Source organism: Protopterus annectens, chromosome 13.part0 (genome assembly GCF_019279795.1).
Source record: "Protopterus annectens isolate FY-2018-M chromosome 13.part0, PAN1.0, whole genome shotgun sequence".
Taxonomy (NCBI): domain Eukaryota; kingdom Metazoa; phylum Chordata; order Ceratodontiformes; family Protopteridae; genus Protopterus; species Protopterus annectens.
In genome coordinates, this window is record NC_056747.1 from 913,457,742 (window position 1) to 913,478,772 (window position 21,031).

Genomic DNA, 21,031 nt, shown 5'->3' on the forward strand with positions numbered 1-21,031 from the left:
AGGGTTTTTGGAATTGTATACTGATTCCAAGAATCTAGCCTCCTCCTACACCAAGATTAGCACCCATGCTGAAAAAACATCTCCTGAAATGATAAATAAATAATAAAAATAAATACATAAATAAACAAGCAAACATACAAATAACTTAGCTACCTAGGCATTCTTTAAAAAATAATAAAATAAAAAGCTTAAAAAAAAGCATACAGAATATTGCCAGGGCTTTTTTAAGATTTAAATTCTAACACATCTAATTGAACAAAATAAATAAATAAATGATTCCAAAAGAATAATGCATTTGCTGCATGGTGGTAATGCCCTTATTCCAAATAAGCTCCCCTTTCAGTTATAACTTCAGAAAGTATGATTATGCTAACAAATAAAACAATAAAAAATAACAAATAGAATGCATTCATGTGATGTTAAAGAGAATTACTTGACATTTGCTAATTTCCTTCTCTTTGTGGGTGAGCATGACACAGGGCTAATTATCCTGTGTTTGTATTTGACCCATGTTATACCATAATGTGAGCAGTATTACTTTCTTATTTATATTATTCTGTTAAGCTGGTGAGTGAACTGATCCAAGGACCTTTTTTTCAGCTACAAAGAAAAATGTTTCACTTCTATGACTTCAAAATCAGGTTTCTCATTCTCATACTTTCAATGTTTTTTTCTGGGTGATTCAGATAAAGTGTCAACAAGACAAAGAAGTTTGCCTTTTGTGTAAACCAAGCTGAAATTGTACTTTTTGTACTATTTTAACATCATGCATTGCAATCTCACAGGAGCTGTGTGCATTGGCTTTTTCAAAATAGTAACCAAAGGTTGGTGGTCAGTTTTGATTTGAATAGGCCAGCCACAAATATAATCATGAAACTTTGAACATGCAAACACAACTGCCAAAAGCTCTTTTTCCATTTGAGCATACTGCATCTCGGTTTGGGTTAGAGTTCTGGATGCATAGGCTACCGGTCTTCCTTCTTGAAGAATGACTGCACCAAGACCAAACTCTGAAGCATCACAAGAAAGAGTTACTGGTTTGTGAACATCATAATATCTTAAGGAGGGTGGACTGGCAACTTTCTGTTTCATAACATCGAATGTTCTTTGGTGTTGTGCTGAGCAGGACCAGGTTACATCTTTGCTCTCTTAATGGTGCTGAAAGTTCACTTAGATCTAGAGTGAACTTGCCCAAATAGTAGAGCATGCCAACAAAATGTTGTAGGGCTGTAACATTGCCTGGAGCTGGCATCTCAAGAACTGCAGTTTGCTTGGAAGTATCTGGTCATAAAGCTGAACTGGTAAACAAATGACCCACATAAGTAACTTCTTGCAGCCTGAATTTACATTTCTGAGAATTCAGTTTAAGATTCACTTCACGAGCACGTTCCAGAACTTTTCAGAGGACTCTATCATGTTCATCTTCACCATTGCCTCCTACAAGAATATCATCTACTATAATACAACATGCATAGCCAGAAAAAAAATTTGTTCCATTGCACGTTAAAAGACTTCACTGGCAAAATTTATCCCAAATGGCATTCTCAAAAATCTGTATCTTCCAAATGGTGTACTGAAAGTGGTTTGCAATGAAGATTTTCAATCAAGCAAAATTTGCCAAAATTAACTTTTTGCATCTAAGACCGAAAAAAAACTGTAACATTTGGCATAGAGTAAAAGCTGGTGAAAAACGTCTTTAACTGTACTCATTGGATGATGGGGTCATTTTAGTGCTTTGTTCAAATCTCTTGGATCAATACATATTTTAATATCATCTGAGCTTTTCTTATGAGCTACCACCATGGAGAATACCCATTCAGTTGATTCTTCTACTGGACAAATTACTTCTAGACGTACCATTCTGTCTAGCTCAGATTTGACTCTGCCTTGCAAGGCTACTGGAACTTTCTGTGCTGGTCTAATGACTAAGCTTACCTCGTGGTCTAACTTGAAGGAGTACACAACTGGGAATTTGCATAATTCATCTTCAAAAATATCAGCATAGTCAGAAAAAATAGTTTGTGCAAAATATTTGTTGTTACACATGCTTATATGGTAGAGTTCTTTATTAAATGAAAGCAGTGCCATTTTCAAACTGTCCTTGAGGCCTAATAATGACTGCACGTGTCTCTTGACTGTGTAAAACTGCAAGTCATAGCTGTTCCCAGCAGAATAACATGAAAGCACTACTGAGCCTGTGGTTTGAATTTCTTCACCACCATAAGCAACAAGCTTCACGCACTTTGCCAAATAAAGTTTTTCACCAGCTTTTACTCTAGCAAACACATCTGCTAACATAACATTGCACTTTGAATGAGTATCAGCTTTGTGCTATACAGGTCTCCCATTAATCAGAACAGTACAAAATACTTCACTCTTTACCTACAAATCTACTGCATTGACTTTTTCACCAAGCACAGACACACCATCAACATAAAAAGTAGGGTTGCAGCTTTCTAGTTGATCAGCTTGCCTCTTTGAATGTTCTTCTTTAATAAAATAATGTGCTTCCTTACATTTACAGAGCCTTTTGAAATTACTCCACTTTTTACATGTGTAGCACTGCTGACCAAAAGGTAAGCACTTCTCTCACTTGGGCTCATGGCTACCTCCACAATTACGACAGTTGATTATAAGGCTTGTCAAAGGTTTTGAGTCATCCTCTGCTTTAACTGAATGTGCCCTGGGTTTAACTGTAGTTGTTCTGGGTTTTGCTGAAGCGACCACACCCTTAGGCCTGTATCTTTTAACCTCATGTTGCATACTATTAACATTACCACTGGATGGCACTGCAAGCTAGCTTTTCTCATTTGTAAGCATATCTGTGTGACTTTCTGTAAGTTCATATATCTTACAAATGTCTATGACCTTATTCAAAGTTAAATCACTGTCTCAAAGCAAAAATCTTTAATCCCACACACACCTGTTTTTTTTATCAGCTCATCTCTCAAATCACCAAAATCTTCACATTTTTGCCTTGTTTCTCAAGTCAATTATATATCCTGCAAAAGTTTCACCAGGCTTTTGATCTCTTGTGTAAAATACATATGTGCCTTTCCATTGTAACATTTGTTTGGGGGTTGCACATTTCTCTAAATTTACTTTTTAAGCACTCAGGGTCTTCCTGACTTTTACCAGGTACCACAATATGGCGGTCTTCCCCCTCCCCTGCAAACATAACAAGTGCATACACAAATGAATGCTCCCTTCCAATGGCTTCTGAACCAGCTAGATTAAGCAGAATAAATGCTTTTATACATGCATCTTTGTCAGAAAAAGCAGCCTGTATGAAAATATCATACTCTTGCTCAAACACTCTCCAATTTTCTGCAAAATTATTATTATCAAACACAAGTGGACCGGGTCTACAAAATCCTTCTTCCATGCCAGCAAACAGTAGTATAAACCTGCCCCTTATAATTATATTCAAACATACACCAGGTACTTGAAAAATATTCAACTGTACAACATTCAAAATAACTGTATTCTGTAAAATAACTGTACTGTAATACTACATACACTTGCCAAGACTTTGCACACTTTGGATACTTCAAATAGCTTTAGTTAATATGAAAAAGAAGCACATAGCGAAAAAATATTCATATTCCTGAGTATTTTGAGCTCTGTCTCTCCTTGAGCTCCTACATGGACATAGCATCTGAAACTTACAAGGAAGGCCATAAATTTCTGACATAGGCTCCCTGTCTACTGCTAACCAACAGTGTCAGTTCACCAAATGAGAGGTACATAAGCAAATTATTTCACATATGGTCCCTGTACTGCAGGTATAGTCTAGCAACAAAAGGCAGTATCTAGGCAACCAACTCTGGAAAATGTGGTTTTATCTTTTCTGGCTTTCACATACTCTGCTTCTGTGAGCCTACAGGCTCTACATCAGGAAGTCATCCTTTTTACTTGTAAATGAAACTAAAACTGAATGGGAACATTGTCTTTCACCCACTTCACCAGGCCACCTCATTAAGGAGTCTAACAGCTGTGTTTACAAAGAATTCAGCTGGTACAAAAAAAAAGAAGAAAGGGACTGCTGCCCAACCAGTATAACTGTCCTTTATATTAATGTATATTAAGTGTGACAGTTTCTCCAAGCAAACTCACATAAACTATATTCCACGGCCACATTTTTGTAGTTATAGTAAATATATGTCCTGTACTCTCTCATACAACGCCAGTCAAGTGTAGCCAGGGCAAGGTCACTTATGAAGTCTGTAATGTGATGTGAATATATTACTGATATCCGTCTTCTTGATGCGTGGTGGTAAAACAAATATCGCAAAACAGGGGATTGAGAATAACTGTTGTTGTCTTTTAGCTGTTCTGAATTTGACTGTTAAGCATATCTTACAGCAGCTGGCTTTGCTTTGGCCTTTTTCCTAACACAATGTACTTAGTTTTCTTCCTTCTGTAATAGTTAATGTTGTTTATATGGTAGTAATAGTATATTTAACATATTTTGTGGCTGCCTAAAACCTTTAAACTGGACTTTTAGTTATACAGTTTGAAAGAATTATTGTTATGGCTCAACCCTCATACTTAGAATTAGCTGTCTCAGACACTGATGTTGCAAATCCTAGCTAACATAGCAACTAACCTGTCACAAGGATGTTTTATGATGTACAGTAAAGTTAACACCATTTTCTTTTTGCGTCTTCCCTGTGCAAGCAAAGCTACTGTTTGCATAGTTTATTCCCTATCTTTGCTAATCTGTCTACATATCATTTTCTTCCTTTTATAATTATGCTTCATGTCAATTACATTCCAGCTACCAGTTAGATTCTGTATTAGTACATATACTACCTAGTACAACAATCCACTGTTGAGTCCCAACCACTGCATAACTGCCTCCACATGACTCCCCCATCTTCTTAACCTACAAAACTATACTTCTACCACCTCTTTTTACTAGTCCTCCATAAGCCCTACCTCATTAATTTCTTCTTATCTGCCCCAAATACAATCTTCCTCCTCTGCCTCCATCATGCCCCATGCAGACGCCCTCATCTCACTATAATCTGCAATCTTTTCATTCTCTTTCTTATTGTCCCTCATATTGCTGGTTTTATTGCACCACACTTCTCACTCACATAATCCTTTGTTAATATAACGTCTCCTTCCATCTATTCACAATCACTATCAAACATCCCTCACTCCACTGAACTATCCCATCATTCCCACTTAAAGAACACACAGCTGTAATTTATCACATAGACATCTCATTTTCTACATGAAATTTGTCCTGATTTTTGTAAATAATATGCATTACAATTGTAGACACTCATACTTTTGTTAGCTGATACTGGTATTTTACAGATGTGTATTTTAATTATACTTTGCAATCTCTCTCTAAATGTAATTCTTATTTTCTTTGTATTTACAAGCTGACACTGAAATTGGTCACTTATGATCAGTGTTCTACCTTGGTAAACAAATTTTAGATAAATATATTAATAAATAAATTGCTTTGCCAAGACCAGTCCCCAAAAATTGCATCTTTTGTTTAAGGTAGTCCTCTTTAACTCTCCTTAGCTGTCTTCCAGTACCATTCTTTATCATCCGCCTGTCCCACTCTGTCTCACCTGGTCCAGTGCCAAATTATGCTTGCTCACCACATGTTTCCTATGAGCAGCTATAATATAGAGCCCAGCATCTGTCTGTCCAAGTTCCATCAACATATTCCCCCTAAATTCTACTCCTGTTAATTCTTTGTCTCTATCCTTTCCAGATAACTTCCATGTATTCTGCACCTTCCCACCCATCACAGTATTTAAGACATGCTCCTTACTTTAGCTTACCTTAAATAAAACGATCAGACAACATAGGATCATAGTAAGTTACTAGGCTATTGGCCCTGAGGCCCTTATAAGCCTAGCCAAGAGTTTAGCTATGTTTAGACAAGTCAGCATCCAAAGCCCCTGTCCAGCAGGGACACATGTGGAATCCCAGGGGTGTATTTTCTGTTATCCCATCCAGTTATCCAGGTTGCGCTTGAAAAGGGATAATGAGGTACTCTGCTTGATGTGAAGAGGGAGTCTATTCCACAGATGGGGGAGTATTTGGGGCACAAATCTGTCCCGACAACAAGTTCTATTGATGTTACAGACCAGGTTGAGGTCACCTGTGCGGGTTACTCGAGTGGAGCTTGACTTGCGGATATGCAGCAGTCCCATCAAGGTGGGGTCTGAGATTGCTTTGCATGCCAGACAGAGGTCACCTCTGAGGAGTCTGTATGAAACTGACTAGAGGGACAGGGCTTTTAACCTATCTGTGGAGGGTAGATGTTTGAGGCCCTGGATTCTTCTGGTGAGGAAACTCTGTGGTCTCTCCAGCTGCTGCATGTGTTTTGCGAGGTACATGCTGAAGGGGGAGTTGTACTCAATAATTGGCCTTATAGGGGAAGAGTACAGGGATGTTATGACCTCCTTGTCCCTGGATGAAATACCCTTACTTATGAGGTGCTGCATATAGAAAGCTTTCCGTACAATGGAAGCAACATGATGGTGAAAAGCCAGGTTGCTATCAACCTTGGTGCCCAAATCTCTCACGACTGATTGCATGCTTAGGACATTGTTATTAATGTGATAATATGTGGGGACATTACTCTCCCCAAAGGGGATGATGATGCATTTTTTGGCATTCAGCTTGAGGTTAATTTTTTGACACCAATCATTTGTTTGGGTGAGACCCTCTTGGAGGACGTCAACATCACATAGGGAATTGATGACTACGCCCAGCTTGCAGTCATCTGCAAACTTGGTCAGCCATAGCCCACTGGTTTTGGCCTGCACCTCAGAGAAGTATATCCCAAATAAAAGAGGCCCCAAGACTGATCCCTGGGGTACATCGCTCATTACGAATCTACTGCTTGAGGTGGCTTCCCCTATTTTGATTAGGTAGGTTCTATCAGTGAGCCAGTTTGCTATCCATCTGATAACATATGGATTGATACCAAGTTGAGAGAGTTTGTCTACTATGCCCGAGTGTGGAATAGTGTTGAAGGCCTTGGCCAGGTCAAGGTAGGCAGTGTGCACCATCTTCCCCTTGTACATGGCTTTGGTGAATGTCTCAAAGAAGTCAACCAGATTTAACAGACATGACCTCCCCTTGACAAAGCCAAACTGTGTATGGTCAAGTGTTTGGAGGTTGCCAATGTCCCTGTTTTTGAGGTCCATGATAATCCATTCCATGGCCTTGCAAATTAGGCTAGTTAGGCTGATGGGTCTATAATTTCCCAGATCGGTGGATGCTACACCTTTGTGTAAAGGGATGACAGTGGCTGTCATCCACTCGGCTGGGACAAAGCCGGTACTCAGGCTTTGGTTAAATAGGGTGCCTAATGGTGCTGCATGTTCATGCCTGAGTTCATGTAGGATGCAGCCTGGGATGTTATCGGGTCCCATGGAGGCTGTATTTTTTGCCTTTGAGAGGGCAGTGATGACCTGTTCCCTAGAGATAAGAGGATGGGGGCAAGTACTGGGGATGTCCTGATTTACTGATATGAGAGACAGAGGAGTGAAGTTTTCACTGAAACTGTCAGCCAGTAGGTTGGCTATATCTACAGCATTTGTGTGTGTGGTGTCCTTGACTACCAATTCTGAACAGATCTGGGTGCTTCCTTTGAGATTGTGGACATATGTGAAGAAGGCCTTATGACTGTCTCTAGTAGATGTGGCCAATTTGGACTCGAAGTTGGCTTTAGAGGATTTCACTACTGCTCTTATTTGCTTGTTCAGGCTAAGGAGAGATTGTTTCCAATTGAGCACCTGCTCCTTCTTGGTCCTGGACAGCAATTTTTTTCCTTTTGTTATAGAGTTTATTTATTGCAGATGTCCACCAGATAGGTTAACTCTTCCTTGCAGAGGATGATTTTGTCCTGTCAGGTATTCTTGATTCCATACATTTATATAAGTGCTTGTACAGAACTTTGGTGTAGATTTGGACATTGGTGCCAATTCCAACAGAGGGGAAGGGGGCTGTGAAGCTATTTATACCATGTCTCAGGAGGTTGTAATCAGCTTTGGAGAAGTTTTTTTTGTTTGACCTTAGCTAGAGGGGCATCAGGGAAGATGCTGACTTCGAAAGTGACCACTTTATGGTCGGATCTTACCAGGGAGGATGATACTGTAGGGGTGCTGCAATGGTTACTCATGTTGGTTAATTGGTTAATACCAAGTCCAAGATATTATCACCTCTTGTGAGGGCATTGACTAGCTGTTCCAAGGCATTTGCATTGATAAAATTAATGAATTTCTGGGCATTTTTGTTCTGGCATGAGTAGTTTTTCCATTCTATGGTTGGGTAGTTAAAGTCACCCAGGATCAGGGTAAAGGCTTGAATCTTGATAGATTCAAAGAGATTCAGATAGGTGGAGTGGGCATCCTGAGTCAAATTTGGGGGCCTGTAGCTAGCTATGATTTGAATAGGAGCCTTGTCAATGGTTAATTGCACCTGGAGTGTCTCCTGTGCGTCCTACTGTTTGACCAGCCTGGAGGTGTGTGTGTCTTTAATATACATTGAAACTCCAACTCCTTTGACTTTGCTGCCCACAGTTTGGGGTCTGAATTTATGACAGGATGAGTAACCAGGTAAGGCTGGGGTGCTCTCTGCAGCTTTGAACCATGTTTCTGTGACTACACAAATGTCAGCATCTTCCAGGGTTAAGAATACTTGCAATGAGTGCAGTTTCATGTTTAGACTCCTAGAGTTTAGCAGCATGACCATTAATTTACATTTTGTTGAAATATTTATGTTGGTTTTATCGACCTCAGGACTTTTCCTAAAAAGGCACTATGGGGGAGGCAAGGGCCTTTGTCAGAAGCAAAGCATTGTGGTCTGTCAGTCAAATCTTCCCAGGCTGTCAGGTACTGGATCCCCCTGGAATGGCACTAGAAACTAAGCCAATTGTTAAAGTCAGTCATTTTCTATTTGTATCGGGACATCGTTCTGGGTAACGGTAGAATGCTGCTTAAGGCTAGCGACATACCTGCATGGCACATGTATTCAGTGAGCTCAGTCATGTCTCTCTTCATATAGTCCAGGGAGGTACGTCTCAAGTCGTTCACCCCAACATGGACTATGACAGAGTCATAACAGTACCTGTTGTTGAGAGACTTGAGTGCATGTGTGATATGGCGGATTCTGGCACGTGACAGACAACTAACTGTGACTTTCTCCTTATCCAGCCTGGTGAGAGGCACATCTGTGTGTCTCACAATGGAGATTCCTATGACTAATATGTTGGGTTTATGGTTAGGCCTTTGTGGTTGCAAGACACAGGTGTGTGAACTATGCATTGTATGTGGTGTGAATGGTTGTGGAGTTTGCATGTGTTTTTGCCTCTGAGATCTCCTTTGTTTGGGTAAGTTTTTGTTGAGAACCTCCACATACATGGGTGTGTGTTGTGTAGTTGAGGGTGGTGTTTGAGGTGTAGTGATTGTGTTGATAACCTTCTCAGTGCTAGATATACTAGCTTGTGAGGGAGAGAGCATAGACTCTAGATTCTTAATGTAATTGCATTTCTCACAAATTGTGCTCCTAGGTGGTAATAGCAGATGGTTATCCATGTATATGAGGCAGTTGCTACACTGTCTCAGGATGCCCATATCAAATAGCTGGCATGGGAAATCATAGGAAATTGTCCATCCATATTTGTCAGAATGTGAGTGAGAGAGGCCAGGGAGAGCTTAGGGGTAGGCCTAAAGCCCAAGTGCTTAGACCAAAAATAAGAGGCTTAGAATAACACAATTTAAACAGGCTAAAACAAGCAGTAATAAATGCAGCAGAAAATATGCAATTGAACACTTTAAAGAACAAGTAGCTGAAAAAGCAAGATGAAGTAATAGAGGGGGAGGAAACCCAAATACTGTAAAAGTAGCTGAATTTTTTTTAAGAGTGGGAAGGGAGAAAGGAGGAGCAGAAGATAATTCAGGGTGAAGAAACTATGGGGGCTGACCTTCCTAAATGTTCTTTCTGTATTAAGTAGAATGAGCTAATAAGACTGGACTGGGAGGAGTGCCCCAGATCAAACACAAATACTGTAAAAGTAGCTGAATTTTTTTTTTAGAGTGGGAAGGGAGAAAGGAGGAACAGAAGATAATTCAACGTAAAGAAACTGTGGGGGTTGGCCTTCCCAAATGTTCTTTCTATATTAAGTAGAATGAGACTGGACTGGAAGGAGTGTCCCAGATCAAGACGTGGATGGGCAACTACAAAGCCACCAAGTTTAAGAACAAGGCAACAATAGGAAGGGACGGTGGGGAACTATGCTACAGCTACTAGCTACTGTATTTTAGTCAGAAAGCACTACAGAAATGTTTATCCCAGCAGAAAAACAGCAGTGAAACACTAAATGAAAGTTTGAAACATAAAAAGGAGCGTCTAGGGAATGCTTTTAACTGCAAACAAATCAATTATATGATACATTCCTTGGCAAGAAAAACAGAACAACAAACAGATGCTTAACAAAAGGAGAAAATTTCCAATTAATACCTTTCACACAGTGAAACTAGCTAAAAGGGCTTTTCAAAACGTGAGGCAGTAAGAAAAGTGATTTAAAAGCCCCAGTAAGGCAGTAGAACAGTGCAGATTATTTTATTGCAATAAAATGTAGGCAGCAGACAATTAAAAGTGTAATAAAAAGTAGGCAGTAGACAATAAAACGTGCAATAAATGGTAAGAATAAGCAATAACTATTTAAAAAAGCAAGAAAACAAGATACTCGTTGTTTTATATCACGTTTCCTTGTATTCAAGCACTTTCTATAAATACAACTTGTAAGCCACATAGGTTCATAAGTTCATAGGTTGGTACTAGGCTATCGGCCCTAAGGCCTATGCAAGCCTAGCCATAACAATTCCCTGGAAATTTCTTTCCACAATATTTACTTCTCTGGGCCCCTGTCTAGCAGGGAGACTGACATGATCCCCAGGGTGAATTTCCTATCTCCCATCCAATCATCAAGGTTCCTTTTGAAGAGGGCCAATGAGGCGCTCTGCTTGACATGTATGGGCTGTCTATTCCAGAGTACGGGGAGTCTCTGGGTCAGGAACCTATCCCTCCAGCATGTTTTGTTCATTGTGATGATAAGGTTTAGATCCCTGGAGCGTGTGGCTCTGAGGGATTGGGATTTCTTTAAGTGAAGCATGTCCAACAGCTCAGGGTTTGACATGGCCTTGTATGTTAAGCAGAGATCGCCTCTGAGTAGACGATATGCCACAGAGTATAGCTGGAGTTTTTTTAGATGGTCAGCATATGGCATCTGCTTTAGGCCTGTGATTCTTTTAGTGAGGTATTTCTGTGGTCTTTCCAGCTGTTGCAGATGCCTTGTGAGGTACATACCAAATGGGGCATTATACTCTATAATGGGTCTAATGAGGGATGAGTACAGTGGGACAATTACCTCTTTTTTTCTGGATGAAAAGCCCTTAGTGATGAGGTGTGCCACATAGAAGGATTTCCTGACTGTTGTGGCGATGTGGTTATCGAAAGTGAGACCACTGTCCACTTGTGTCCCTAAGTCTCTCATCACACTTTCGATGTTTAGTGTGGTAGTTCATGGGTACATGTTTTTTTTCCAAAGGGGATAACTATACATTTCTTGGCATTAAGCTTGAGCCCATGGCTCTGGCACCAGGTGTCTGTTTCTGTAAGGCCCTTTTGTAGAATATCCACATCATTTGGGGATTCTATAATGGCTCCCAGTTTGCAGTAATCTGCAAACTTTGTTAGCCAGAGTCCCTTAGTGTTGGCTTGTACTTCAGAGAAGTAGATGCCAAACAAGAGTGGTCCCAGGACTGAACCCTGAGGTACTCCACTTGTCACTTGTCTGGAGCTGGATTCGGAGTCTGCTACTTTTACAGTCTGGGTTCTGTCAGTAAGCCAGTTGGCAACCCATCGAGTGACGTAGGGATTTAGGCCCAGCTTAGTAAGTTTATCTATGATTCCAGAGTGGGGGATGGTGTTGAAGGCCTTGGGGAGGTCCAGATAGGATACTAAGATAGTACTTTTAAGTGAGGTGTGTACAAACAGTGCAAATTTATAGAAGGAACTTTCACTAATCTTATTCAAACAGATGGAGTTACTGGAATAGATGGCCACTTTTAGTTTAATATCAGTGGAGTGGTTTAGTTATCGAGGTGCAATAGCTTTGACAGCTTCTGTTTATGTTTAACCTCCTAGAGGCTGTCACAGCATATTTACAAACATCTGTATTCAGTTAAAACTGGTAATATGAAGAATACAGTACTTAATTATATTTGTCTTGCAAAATATTTAAATAAGTTTGATTTTGTTTAGATGTCTCCACACAAGGTCCGTGAGGAGTTATTTAGACAACAGTGTCTGACTGCAAATAAGTAGGATGGAAAATCACATTATGTGTAAATCAAAGTCATGTGTTTAATAAAACAATCAGAATGAAGTGTTTGAAAGTGAGATACATTATACCATTGATGGAAGCCCTTTATAATGTCTTTATGGAGTTTATATTTTAAATGCTGATACTTGCAAGTTGTTCTGACGAAGTCTCACTTATCATGAGATGAAAGAGCTAAACAAGCTATTAAACTGTTTTGGTCATTTTCTTTTTATTAGTTATTGTGCTTTATGAACTCCATGTTCATTATTTTCTACTATTTTTTAGTTTAGAAATAAAAAGTAGGACATTTATGGAAGTATATTATGCTAACATATAATACTACTCTATAATATTGGTGAAGATAGCTTATATGGGGGGGTGTATATATTGCCTAAGAGAAATAAAAAATATTAAAAGTTGCATTTGAGATTGATTGAGGTTCAACAATGAATGCCATAAGAATAAGTATTTTATAAATGTAAAAATTTAAAAGGAATCAGGATTAAATAATTTGCTATTATATTCACATTAATAATACCAAAATAATTTATTTATTCTTTGTTCTTTGAATTCAGTTCTTCTTTCAGAAACCCAGATGCACAGGGTTTACAGACTCATATATTTGGTTACCTTATTTTGCCTGGGCTATGACTCTCAGCTCATCATATTTTCTTACTTTCATACCATCTTCCTTCTACATTCATTCACCTTCAGGCTAAATGGAAAAGGTCCCTTCATTTCTTCTTCTTCAGCCTTCATCACCTCTTATCACCAAGCACAATGTTCACTGAGATGAAAGAACAAAAGCAACAGCAAAGTCAGTATAAACATCATTGCCATCATGACATCATCCGTCACCAATATTGCTTACCTTAACTGGTGCCCTTTCCATTCTCCACTTTCTGTCTCCGGACTTATTTGCTGTCTTGCCAAACTCCATCTCACTTATTCTTTCTCTTCAGAAACAGCTATGCCAAACCTTTCACTGTCACTTCAAAAATTGGATGAATTCCCCAAACTTCATTTATGCACTTCTCTACCTTCGGCCTCGGCTTCTCCTTGGTTGCGCCATCTATTATACTAGAAGACTCTTATATGACCTGTGTATTTCCTGCTAAAATGGCCTGCTGTAGTAAATTGTCGCCATAAATATTAATACAATGCTCTTGAATCTTTCTGCAAACTTAATCTAGTATTTGAGGGATATTTGCCTGCCCTAGCTATGCATAAACCACAAAAAAGGAATAAGGAACACAAACTCAAAGCAGTGTGTAAAGCATCTTCCTCTGAACTTCACGAGCCCCATTTCCTAGGAAGGGGCATAATTCATCTGGGTGCCCAAAAGTGTGAAAAAATTTACTGTAAGGTCTTTATTTAAAACCTTTGCTTTCTAGCATATGGCAAATGTCACAAATGCTGGCATCACTGGTATATTTGGCTTTATTTTAATTTTTCTCATTTGAAAATAATTGCTTCATAATATGAAGTATTTGCTGTAAAGAAGACTGATGGTATGTGATCATGAAAAAGTCTAATCTTAGCAGATCTGAATGATTAGTAATTTAATGGAAACAAATGCAACATTATGTATATGTATAAACAACAGTTTAAAAGGGTTATGTGGGGACTACAAATCTTGATAATCTAGACCAAAGCCTGTACACATATATACACACACAAAGATACATATGCACATATGCATTCCACACGGACACACACACACACACACACACACACACACACACACACACACACACACACACACACACACACACACACACAGGCATGCATACATGCATTCTGTAACACAGTAGGTCACATCTGAATTTCATGTCTAAACTCTGAAGTGATAGCTTCACCTGCTCTGTGATACTGTCCCTCACCCATGACAGCCATAGATAAAGACTCCCAGATCATGCAGTCTCGTTTATAGTGCGGCGAAGACACAGTGTTTACAGAGCTTTGTAATTTCTAAATTACAGTAACCATTGATACAATCTTGTAAATAGTGTGTAAAAAATGCATTGTTTATATGGGTCTTTGACATTCCTGCGATAAGAAATAAAAAGGAAACTAATTATTTTGGAAGTTATATAACAGAATGTATTTATTAAGAAGTTGCAGTATTCCTGTAGGATACATGTGTTTATTAGAAAGCAATATGCAGCTGTTCCCTTCAGTGGCTTACTCCTTGTCTGACCTTTACCCTCTTCTGTCTTTACTGCACATTGTTTATCTCTGTTCTAATTAAAAGGAGATTTCTGAACTTAAAATGTGGCTCCAGTTCTTACTTCATTGAACTCCCACTTAAGAAAGAATTAAAAGCATATTATCAACTAATGTTTGACACTGGCAAGTGTCTGATTTGTGCATGTTCAAGCTGTCTCAGTTTCTGCTGAAGTTATCGCTCACATGCTGAATATTGTTCTTTTGATGTTTGCAAGTTGCTCTAACTTTCTCCAGTAGTAAGCTGCAACTGGGGTCAGCAATATACCATGTGTGGTAGTTAGGGAAGCCAGGCATTTGGAATATTGTGTTGGTGAAATGAGCTGTGGGTTCATGTATTGTGTTTTTTTAACATACTCTTCTCCTTTTTCAAAATATGTGCAACTGGGAAGAATCAAATGCTGATGAAGAAAATAATAAAGAATGAGAGACTACGTTTTCTGATTGATATTCAGCTAGAGATGAGTCATTAGGTCAAAAACTGATTAAATTCAACTGCTCTATCTACTTACCAGAGCAGTGTAACATGCATCTCAGGCTGTGCTTGGAAATTAAGAAAGACACCTGTTTCTGAATTCAATGGTTGTTCATTGCACCACTCCAGTCCATACCTACAATGAATCAGACTGCTAAAAGGTTCAATTACATAAAAGCACACAACAATAATTCTTAAATATTTTGCAATTACATAAAAGCACACAACAATAATTCTTAAATATTTTGCAAAACTACTAGTGGCTTGTGTAAGATGATTAATACTTACAATTTTAAATGAGAAAGATATGATGACTGGGAATAAATCTGCTACTGTTTATTAAATTAGACTGTAGCAGATGTGTAAAATTTGCAGCAGATAAACTAAAAATACGTCATCAGCTCTGCAAGGTGTATATTTAAGGGGCATTATAATATCTGAGAACATGTGACCTTTCTCATGCATTGTATAAATATATGGAGTTTGTAACTGAGGTTTGTGACTGCATTCTACTGGGAAATACAGGAATTATGCATAAGATGACAAATATGTAGCAAACATGAAACAGGCACTATAATTATTCTGCAGTGTATTACAAGATCTGTGAGTATACCTAGGCCAAGAAGCTAAAGAGCTGTAAAAAACACAACTAGAAAATAAATAGCTAGCAGGAACAGGAAAGCATACTCAATAGCAGATAAATGTGAAATGGTTTAAAAGATTTTGTGGTTTCCGTAAGAAAATATATTTATTTATTTTATTTTACATTTGTTTACCGGGAAGGTCCAACTGGACACATGTCCTTTTTCATTGGCGGCCCGGGGAGAAAAGCTCCAGTTAGTGATTAGACATAGAGTAATACAAGGCATAAAGGTCATAAATTTAAATGTGATTACATACAAATCAACAACACAACAACATTACATACAAATCAATACAAAATTTAAATGTGATTACATACAAATCAATACAAGAAGGAGAAAAGCTCCAGTTAGTAAGTAGACAAATCAAATAAGAATAAAGAAGAACATGGTGATAAATGGAGTAATACAAAGTCAAAGGTCAAAAGTTAAATGTGCTGAAATATAATTCAGTTCTTGACACGTAACAGTAGTATATAGAATGTTATACAATGTGTTATGGCAGCTAGTAATGAATGTTCCATTAGTAAAATAGAGGAATTTTATGCAGGAACGTGGAATATAGAGAGCCAGGATGAGAATAAGATTGTGGTGTATGTGAGATATCATAGTGTATTTCTGTTGTATTTAGACATCAGTGGAAGAATGTTGTTTGAGGTAGGTCACATTGTGATGTTAAAAATTATCTTAGTTTCTGTGTTTTACATTAGGCATGAGCAGTTGAGATAAAACAAATAGCTGAATAAACAGACAGTGAAGAGTCAGATTAAAAAGAGCTACTCTGGAGTGTGTAGTGTGCACATCCATAAGTTTGCTTCTGCCCTTATGTCTCTGCCTATGATGTCTTCTGAAATATCTGTGTAGCTTAAAGCTCAGCAATTATTTTAGTTAGAACTTGAAAAATTAGTTCTATACAGATGTTTTCTTTCTTGTAACCTATTTGTTGAAAGTGGTTATTTTCTGTTTTCTCTGCCCAAGTTCATACTTTACTGTATATTTAACTGTTAACTATAATCCTTATTTCATTATTTCTTAAGAAAATTATTTCTATTATTCACTTTTAAAAAGCTTGTGACTGATCATCTATTTACCTATTTATTAATTAATAAGAGAGTACTTATTGCTAAATAGTGACACACTGCAGGCATTCATCTCTAACTGGTCAGCCTACTATGCTACACAAGACCATTTGTGTTTATAATTATTTGGCTTACTAACTAGACTGGAAGAGTAACTGGTATTTTCTCTGTCAGGTACTCTGGGTGTTGTCAGTTTATTGCCTTGGGCCTGGAAAGATGTTTGCAGTGTTGAAGAATATTATCAACTTTTCTTGAAACTAGAGTGTGTGCGTGTGTGTGTGTGTGTGTGTGTGTGTGTGTGTGTGTGTGTGTGTGTGTGTGTGTGTGTGTGTGTGTGTGTGTGTGCATATGAATGTTACAGTTCATTTAAAGTACAGTTATGGTTAGCAGATGAGCACTGAGAGGCAATAAAAGCCAGAGGTTGGTCAAAGACTCTGCATGGTAGGATGTTCAATGTGAAACCCATTCTTCGGTGAGGATGGTGTAAGGCCATACTCAGGACAGCTGTGCAACTTTCTTGCATGCTATTGAGGTCAGGTTGCACTTGGTGAGTTTAGTGTGTCATATCTGTATTTTTTTTTTACTTTAATCAGTTTAATTCTGATATGCAAACTCATAGTCAAACCTAGTTGTGCTTCTCTGTCCACCTCTTTAACCCCCTACATTCCCAACCACTCTCTAAGGTCAGAAAACCACAATCTTCTGAACATTTATATGCCTCGTCGACCCCCTGGCCACCTACTATTATCCTGCTCCCTAGCTAAACTTTGGAATTCTCTCCCTACCACCCTTCAAAATACTCAGAGCCACTCAAACTTCAAAACTCTTTTCCAATCTCACCTCTTTTCAGAGTGGGAATGTTCCTGTACTGCTACCACATAAACTCTTTAATACCATCTAAAATGGACTATAAATCTCAAACTTCTATCACTGTGCTCTCTTACTCTTAGCCGCTACTTCCTCTCCTACCCTATACCTCATAACTTCCCTCCAACCCACTCCCTTTCTCCACTATATACCATCTTTTACCTCTCTCACCTCACCTTCTTCTCCTGTCCTCTCCTCATATTTCTAACTTCCAAAAAAAGCTTGTTTTTTTCTTATCTGTACATAAATGTTTTACTTACATGTTTTTTTTTCATCTGAAATGCCTGTACTTTTAATATGTTTAGACTACATGAATCTCACTTTTGTAAACCATTACCTAGGTTTATAAATGTTATGTCTTTTTTTAACAAATTGTGTATTATCTCTGTATTTTTCACTGTTCTACTACTTTATTTACTTTTGTATAACTATTGTAAAATTGTTTATATCCTGTGGAGCTTTTTTCCCCGGGCCTCCCCTGAAAATGGGCTCTTCCAGGCCCAGTGACCTATCCCGATCATCGAACTGTAATAAATAAATAAATAAATATAAATACCAGCAGTGGGACTCAAGACACTATAACTCTGGTGGCCATCACATTTTAGATAAATTTATTGCAGCAGATCCAAGGTCCATAGCCTCTGCCCACTGTACATCACAGAGGTGGAACTGGTGACAGTGGTGTGTATACTGTATTTGGGGGACATAAACAAAATTATATGCACCACAGAAGCTAAAAAAGTATGAGTGTCAAACATGCTTTATTCACTAAGCCTTCTACAGAAATCTTTATTATTTATTTATTTATTCATTCATTCACTAATTAATTTATAATCAGGTAGTTAACCCACTGAGAAATTCACTTTTAAAAATGATGTGCCACTATTATACTATAAGGAATTGGTTATGGTATATACATATCTGTTATGAATTCACTACGATGCAGTAATATTAAATACGTTTAAGCTATACAGTCAGTTTCACATTTCTCAGTCTAAGGCATCAGTGAAAGACAATGGCACACTAAATGCACACAGCTGCCAATAGCGACATAACAATGAGGTATTTCTATGGTATAGACAGATAAAACCATGCCTCAGTCCTAAAAGCAAATTTTCGATAAATGATCTTAGATGCTAAAAGAGCTGGTCACAGAGGGAGTGGGAGGAAGTTAATGAGATCAGCTAACATATCCTATAGCAACTGAGGAAGCCCTGTCTAGTTTTTGATACAAGCTGTGCAAAGGCCCAAGGCATGTGCTTTGTTCTGCAGTGTATATATATATATATATATATATATATATATATATATATATATATATATATATATGTGTGTGTATAGATCTAAGACTGTTGAACGAAAATTCAACAGTCCAAATCCACTATCACCAAACACACTTTAATGAAAGCGCTTTCACCGAAAAAGCACGTACGTTAAAGTGTGTTAAAAAAAAATAATAAACATTACATTTACGTTTTTACAGGGAGGCAAGCCCCCCTGCACCCCCCACACCCCCCTACTTTTATATTCTCACTCCGAGGTCACACTACAGTGGGGAAAAAGGAATTTTCCCTTATCCCCACTGTAGTGTGACCTCCACAACAGGCCTACTTACACGAAAGTGCTTCTTCGATGAAAAGCACTTTCGCGTAAGTATGCCTGGTTGTTTTACATTACGTGAAAAAGGCCTGTTGAGCATTAGTCCTGGACCCATATATGGATATATATATATATATATATATATATATATATATATATATATATATATATATATATATATATATATTTATACGCTGTGGCCAATTAGGAACCACTATGTGTGTGCACATGCACACCATCAGGCTGTTGTTGCAGACCCTACTTCAGTGTTGCAGTCATCAGGCCAATACTGAAAAATTATATGGAGCTTACTGCTTGCCGTGATGGATTTGAAATCTTCTTAAGACACTCAGTCTTGCTGGCTGGACTCTGCTAAAATTCAAAGTCTGGTTATATTTGCATTCACAGTCTGTTGCATACAGAAACTTGCAGAATATACACTGATGAGAGAATATACTTTGCAGCATCAACTTTAGAGGAGAAACAAATAACTTTTTATAATAAACCAAACGGACTAACGTTGCAGCTTAAAGTACTGTTCCACTTTACTTCTCATATAGTATAGATGATGTGAGAGATATAACATTTACCTCAGGACAAATGTGTCCCTACCATATCCCTAACATAACTGGATTCATACAGCTCTTTATATACAATTTTAGTCCTCTTAGTATTCTATTTTGGAGAATCGCTTATCCTGTAGAAACAGTACTAATTGTTGCAGACGCTGACGCAAACTGCTGACTTGATATTATTTTTCAGCTTCCTTGTTTAACAATATGTCTTGTCACATTTTTGCTGAATTTATAAGAAGCCAACTTTTCTGACAGTGTGAACATCCTGTTTTTTGTCTTTTGTATAAGAACATCTGTTCTTGTGCCAAATGCAGAAAAAGGAAACACATTGTCTTTAAAAGCAGATTTTGCATTTTTGCTCTTGCATACATCCTGTTTTTAAGTCTGTAAGGGAAAAATGTCCATTCAGCAGGTTCCTTATTTTCCAAGCCATAGTCATTTAGTATGGTTGCTGATTACATATTACTGAACTCTGTTTCTGCATTTAAGCAAGCATTTTCTTTCAGCATATTTACAACCAAATTAATTGCAGCCTTATATTCATAATATCTAACAATTCCCTCTGTTTTTAAACATACTCAAAACATTTTATATAGAAAACACATTAAGAAACAAACCTATAGTTTTCTTTTGATACATGTCAAAATGCAATTTTACATAGTTAATACAATATTAAGTATTACTACCAAAACTGAATGTATTTAAAATATTTTCTTTTGCAGACCATTCTGTGAAAATATTTTATCAATTATGAGCTGTGTCTGCTTTAATGCTATTTTTTTAACTTGATCAATTTATTTTTGAATTAACTATAAGAGACAAGAACCATGTGCTACTGCAAGCATTTATACACTGCTGAAAATATACAGTTTCAATGTCATTTTAACCATAACATTGTGGTCATGTCTTTGATCTGCCCATTAACATCTTGGTAAAGTACTGAACTGGGCTTTGATAATAAATATTTGAGAGCAATTATTTTACTGGGGTAAAACCAGTGATATTACAACTTGACAAATTAGTTTTGAACTTATTACAATGTATCCTGATCAGTATGTATTTACACAGACTGTTTGCTGTTCATGCATTTCAATCTAGTATGTACCCTGGACCCATTGTTTCTTTAAATATGTTTTTCACACATATTCATTACTAGACATTAATTTAATTTGTACTGAATTCTTCTGCATTTGTACATA